The sequence below is a fragment of the Corvus moneduloides genome, chromosome 2, assembly GCF_009650955.1.
Source record: "Corvus moneduloides isolate bCorMon1 chromosome 2, bCorMon1.pri, whole genome shotgun sequence".
Taxonomy (NCBI): Eukaryota; Metazoa; Chordata; class Aves; order Passeriformes; family Corvidae; genus Corvus; species Corvus moneduloides.
Genome location: NC_045477.1, coordinates 5094166 through 5100887, shown reverse-complemented (window position 1 = coordinate 5100887; position 6722 = coordinate 5094166). Strand labels below are relative to the sequence as shown.

The 6722-nt window shown below is 49.7% G+C and overlaps 1 long non-coding RNA gene across 1 annotated transcript; it reads right to left on the bottom strand.

Moving 5' to 3' along the window:
• Positions 1-3987: 3987 nt before the first annotated feature.
• LOC116438005 lies at positions 3988-5222 on the bottom strand. Its single transcript, XR_004237560.1, has 2 exons — positions 4765-5222; positions 3988-4440 (listed from the first exon to the last, which is right to left on the bottom strand). It is a non-coding gene; the product is annotated as an uncharacterized LOC116438005 (long non-coding RNA).
• Between the last annotated feature and the right edge of the window lie 1500 nt (positions 5223-6722).

Below are 6722 nucleotides of genomic sequence, written 5' to 3'. Positions count from 1 at the left end.
AACGAAGGAGACACACCATAAAGTCCACCAGGACCCCCAGCACAAAGAAGAGCCTCACCTGTGTTTGGTTTGCAGCCCCCCTCTGCCCTGGCATCCCTGAAGGGAGGTGGTGGGTATGGCTGGTGAGGAACAGCTCTCCTCTTGCAGGACAGCCTGAGCTCCTGCCCAAGCTGCTCAGCTCTCAGCAAGGCCATGGGGAGGGAGAACAGTGTGGCTGAACACGATCTGTGTTGGCTGCTGCCCATCTCCTGAGCCTCTGCGTGAGTTGCGCAGACAAAACTGAAGCCAGGAGAGCTTGGCAATTGTTCTCATTTCTGCAAAGCAAACACCCCAAAGACCCAGGAGCTCCTAGGACATAATTTAGCAAACACCTAATGGCACACAGCAGCACCAGGCAACAGCTTAAGAAATGCAGTAATGAGTGCCCTGTTACATTATGACCGCTTTTTGCTATTTATTTAGCCCCATTAGCATTTGTCAGAGCAAATGAAAACCGGCTACTGTCCCAAGGAATTCAGCCTCTTTCAATTGTCAAAGCCATAAAAATTCAACGCGTGGGATGTGGGGATAAGAGCTGAAATCTCAGCCGAGGGGGTGAGGAGATTCAGTGTAACACAAATGTCACTACACACAGAATGATTGTCATTCCATCTGACCAGGACATCAGGCTGGACACCACTGTGCTTTGGACATCGACAAGACCGGCTCAGGTGACCAGGTCTCATTCAGCTCATCGCTTCTCTACACCACTACACCCTTCATTTGGTCAGCAGCACTGCCACTCCTCACAGGGGACAGGACCTCAGCTGGACAGAGCAGCAAAAAGAACCCTTTGTGGGACAACTACAGCAACAAGGAACTCAGGGTCTGCCTCCCACCCAAACGCTGTGCCTGGCCAACCCCTGTGAGCTATTAAAAAACCTGCCAAAATTATGCCTACAGGACGTAAGAAGCCAAACCAGGCAAAGACTGGTCCCAAGTTACAGTCAGATCAACATCTGCACTGTGAACATCCTGCAGCTGCCCTCGAGCAGAACGAAGCAGTCAGGGGTCTAGCTAGAGGGGCTGGATACCTCACTCCCCTCTGCACAGAAGCACTCTGTCCCCTGGCTCTGAAAGTAATCTTCCACGATATCTGCCATGGGCAATGCTTTCAGATTCTGGTTTTTCCCCTTCCACATGTAGATTTCCTCCCTGCCTTTGGGACCAGCAAGGGAACACTCTCCACACAAGAGAAGCTGCACCCAGATACCCCACACTGCACTCCCAGACACATGGTACCAGGTCTGACGTGCCTGTATGCCTCTGGATAAAAAGATCATTTAACATGCTCAGGGCAGATGGGCAGTCAAGTAAAAAGCTTCTCCACTAGGCTCACTCTGCAGTAAATTTATTAGCAATGGGACTTCCTAAATAACACAGGTGGAAGAGGGCAGCTTGGTGGTATACTGGGAGAGACAGATTTCCACTGCTCCATCAGCTGGCAAACCTCAGTGGGACTGTGCCTCCAGCATTCAACAAGCCTGGCTCAGCGTGGAGTAAGTGAATCTTGCTGTATTTAAAGAGAGAGTCTCAAGGGTTCCCTTTTAATCTCATCTCTGTTTGCAATTCCCCCTTCTGAGCCTATGAGCAACACTTCTTTCCCCTTCAAGTGCTACTCTGCTCTGTTCAATTTTCTCTTCATCCCTCCCTGCCCTCTCCTTCCCTCTGCTATCCCCATGTTTCTTTAATGGAGCTTGAAATTATAATATGGTGATTCAGCTTCCTTTCATGTCTGCCAAGAGTCAGTGGCACAACCCTGGAAGTAGGGTTTGCTGGTCTCCTCAGCCTGGGCTGCAGCAACCTCTGCACCTTGAGACTTGGGGGTCTTCTTCCTGTCACAGGTGGCAAGGAGAGGAACTTCTCCAGGACCTCCAGAGTTGGCCATGGACCACTGTGCAACCACAGGACACCATGCACAATGTCCAGAGCATGTTATTCCTTGCCAGGCATATACATCTGGATTTGCTGGGTGTGTTTGAAATGAAGGGCCTGGGAGATGCCAGGCAATGTGCCATGGCCTATGGAAGAAATGTCTGCCAAACACCCTCTCTGCCACCAGCCCAGTCTTGCTCTACACTTTTTTATTTCCTTCCTCCCTTCCAAGCAATGTTCCTCCTCCTGAACAGACAAATTCTTGTGCCACCAAAGAAATTCTTGTGCCACCACCTCTTTGGTCCTTTCGTTCACCAGCTTCCAGGTATTCTAGCTTTGGAGCCACAGTGTTGACACTCTCCCGGATAAAGCATGTGCAGGCAGTCCAGCTCCTACCAGTAATCCCTGCTTGTCTTCATGCTTTCTAGATGACCATTTTGTCTTGGCTTCATTTTGGCCCCTTCTATCCCACCTGCTTCTCTCCTCAGTCCTTCCTCTTGCCTTTCCACAGCCATGCTCTGAAAGCTTCCTTTGTACTTCATAACACCCACCAGTCTATTTTCTCTCTTGCATATTCTTCATTTGCAGTCTGTTGGCATTTCTCAACCCCTTCCACCACAGCACCCATGCTCTCTCACCCCCTCCCAGGAGGTGCAGGGGCCTGAGGGGAGAAATGTCCTGCCCCACTTCTTCCCGAAGCGCAGTTGTTGTGCTGGCCCTGCCTGTGCTCGGTGCTGGAGACTCTCCTGGCTTGCTGAGGGCAGCACTGTGGTCAGGTGTGCTCCCCTGCAGTCCAACGCCCGTCTCACCCCAGGATGAATGCCAACAATTAGCATTAATGACTTCTGCCAAATTCCCCTCTACTTTCCCTGCCAGTGACGCCTGTCAGCAGGCAGGCAGCCTTTTCCTGCATGCAGCGAGCAGGAACAAAGAGGCTTTACACGGATACGTGTGCACACGAGGTGACTGTTACCTTGAGGACTTCTAGAGTCAAACAACACAGAGTTTTTATGGCTCGAGCCTGAGAGCTGGGCTGCCTGCTAGAGAACAGGCACACGTCCCCTGTGGGTCAGCAGCAGGCAGGGGACCAGCAGCTGCTGAGCCGCGAGTTACGAGCGCACGTGCAGCAGCAGGGATGTGTGGAATGAGTGTTTATGTAGCAATATACATTTCTGAGCAGGAAATGTCATTCAGCAGACTGCCAGCGTGGCTGGGACCACACGGGGAGCAGTGAGTGTGTCTGTGGGTACCGTGCCACCGCCACAGCACAGACCACTGCGGTGTGTGAACGTGAGCATGGGGAGAGCAGCCTGACGTGTCTTCTGGCCTTTTGGGCTAATTGATTTAGGAAGTAGTTAGGCTTTTCCTCCATTAGTGAGGCAACTGTGCCTCCCTAGAGCTTACCCAGGAACACTTTCCAGTAACTGTTCAGATACCAATAAATGATGCATAAGCTAAAGATGCTACGTCAATAAGGAGAGGTTGTGTAATAAACAAGAATTATATGAAGGGAAGGGAAAATAAAATCCCTAGTTCAAGTCAAAAAGGGGAAATCCTCTGTATGAAAGCTAGAAAACTGGACTCTTTCAAAGAACCAGCCATTTTTTAAAATCACCAGTAATCCATCCCTTCCATCATTTCTTAAAAATCCTATGTAGTGGTAGCTCAGCTAAGGCAAGACTGCTCTTGGTCCCCTGTGTGTGCCCTGAAGGGGTGAGTCCTCTGTGTGCACTCGGGATTTCCAGGCCTATAACAGCTGCATCAGGTCTGGGTTGTAGCTGAAACCAACCCCAAACTAACACACAACTGCAGGACATGTCCCCAGGACATACCAAAGCCATGGCATGGAAAGCACAGCCATGTCTGTAATTACCACCTCTGTGCCTCCCTGGCTCCCCTTTACTACACAACACAGGGAGCAAGGACTATGGCAGTACACAGAAATCCAGAGATGGGGATTAATGGTTATGATACAATAGAAACAGAAAGGTAACACTATCTAAAAGTGCATTTCTTCTCCTCCTTCAGTCTCATGCAGAATCCTTCTTTATAGGGGACACAAAAGGCAGCAAGAAGGGGAAACCATATACATTTATTAGTCCCTCTGGAGCTGCAGTCTTGGTGCCAGCAGTTCAAAGCCCTCGTTTCAGATGATTTTAGTTGGAGGTAGAGTTGTTTTAGCAGAGAGTGTCAAATGAATGCTGGACATAAAGGTCATGTTTACACAAGATAGGTGCTCTGATTTAGTTTAGTTTCTTTGCTGCAATGCACAAGTTGCTTTATATTAAAGTGTCAGCTTCAGCAACGTTGGTGCAATCCAGGGCTGGAGTGACAGTGTCAGAAACGGGAGTCATTGTCCCTCAGATAGTCTGCAGGACCAGAGATGGAAGAATCCATTCAGCCTCATTTCTCATGCAAGCCCAGCTAGCCGGCAAAACAAAAGGAACCCTCCCTGCCACTTACTTCTTACTCCACTTCTTTGCAGCTGCTGAGAAGAGAGCCCTGCTCCTGCAGACCTGTGGACATCTGCCAGAGCAATGTCAAAAAGGAATTAATTATGATGACAACAATTCTTACCACCATATGGCTGTCAGACTCGCTCAGGGAGGGAGAACACCTCTGTTTTCCCACCTTTCTTTCGCCCCAGGAGAAGTTTCATTTCTGGATAGTTCATGACAGCCTGTCCTTTCACACAGCCTCTCCTCTTCACCCCTTAACATCAGGCTGCTGCTTTCCAGCCCTCTAGGTGCTAAAATTCCTCAACACCTCACTCAGGAGAAGACTCAGATCATGGGTTGGCCAGAGGTTCATTCCTGCTTGCAGTCCCTGCCTAGGAGGACTTTCCCTTACCATTGCACTGGTTGCTTTCCTCTTCCTCTCTCCTCCACTGTTGTGTCAATGCTCTCTCCTGCGGTCCTCTCCCAGTAGGAAGTGGGGGAGTCTGGATGGATTGAACCTCATCTCCTCCTCAGCAAACCTGCAAGAAGTCTTGGCTGTGGCCAGAAATGCTCTCGCAGGTCCGCGGGGTGTCGGGCTCCCGTCCCCCCGCCATGGCGCAGCCCCGGGCGCGGGGCCGTGAGGGCGGCACGGGGTTTCCCCAGCCCCTGCTCAGCCTCGCTCCCATTGGCTGCTCTGTGCTCCCTGCGCGGGAAGGGCCCTCGGGCCGGCACTGGGAGAGTTCCTGGGCAGAGCCCCGGCCGCGGCTGGGGAAATGAGCAGCGCTCAAACACCTACCAACAGCCCCTCCCTAGAGATTGCCTTCCCACCGGACTCCTGGTTTGGTATAGGTGTGTTACAGTATCCCCACTGTAACAGTGGTGATGGACCAGCCCCTGATGACATGGCTGGTCTTTGCCTGAGCAACCCATCTCAAGGAGTGGGAGAGAAATTCATGTCTGCTTTAGTTGTGCAGTGCTATAAGTGTCTCCCTAAAATCAGCCTAAAATTTAGATGAGCAGGGAGGTCATGCTCCTACATCACCTTCTGTCACACACTAAAAGGCCCTCACTGGTTTTTCTAACCTGCTTTTCTGAGCTCTAGCTAGCCCAAGAAGCTCCCTTTAACGCATTCCTCCCTGGTTTCTCACAACCTGCAGCTCAGAAAGCCCTGAGCTGAAATACCTCTCGGAGCAAGAAGGTATGTTCTTGGTTTTAATAGCCCTAGGAGATTTTTACCCATGAATTTGTCCAAATGCTTTTTGAACCATGTAAACACAAGCCCATAGCATACTGTGGCAAGGAGTCCCCAGACGAACAGTGCCCTGTATTGGGAATTTCTCCCTGTTGTTTTGAGCAATCCAGCATGCCAGCTGTGGCTGGTGCCCCTATATTCTTCTAGAGCATCAACTAGGCAATGGTGTTCCTTGCTTGCCCTCTGGCTGATGCTGTTTCTGATTTTAAAGACCCCTAGCAAAAACAAAGCAAATTCTCAGCTGAAGAATTCAGCTCTTCTCAGGCAGACTACGCTGATTTACACCAAGGGCCTGGCCCTCTACCCTTTCTCAAAATGCAGGATGACCCCTAAAGTTTATGTTTGTAAAGCTTTATAAAAACACTTTATGTAGTGAAGGTCAGTGTGCATCTCAGGCATTTTCTGCTCCTGCAACACACACACAGCTACAGTTTTTAGCATAAAAATTTCCTTTCAAGACAAGAACGGCAAGACGAAGCAGGCATGAATCCACTGACCAAGAGCTTCTTACAGAAGCTCTTGTTCCATGGCATTCAAGGGATGTTTTGAATGAGGTGATCAGAGTAGCTCAAGCTTAATACAGCTTGACATCAATTAACTGTTAGTGTTGAACCAGAACAGTAGAGTAAGCTGTACTTATTGCTAGCCAGATAGTCTCCAATGGCCAAGGAGAAAATAATCACTAAAGGCAAGGGGAGATTAAAGTGAGGTGACAATGTCAGAGTGCTCTTTTTCTACAAATTATAGATTTTCTTGGCAGTGCTCACAGCCTGTTCGTTCACTAGTACTCACAAGAAGTCTAACTCTATTTTTTCCTTCACCAACCTGTTTATACCAAACCATCTCCCTTCCTTAACCTCAGCTGGAGTGGCTGTGGTAACAAGAATTGTCGGACACACATCAGGAAGGAACAATCCTTCTACTTCACAGGTGACACCAGAGGCCCAGGACACAGAGGTTCATTTCCCTCGAGGGTACAACTTCCCAATCTTCTGCAACCCAGAGGAAGAGAGGATGAGCCACAGTGAAAACATAAGAAGAGCAAGGAAGCAGCAGTGTTGTGGCTCCCTCCCACTGCTGCAAGCTCATTGGACATGCTGCCACAAACCCCTGTCCAA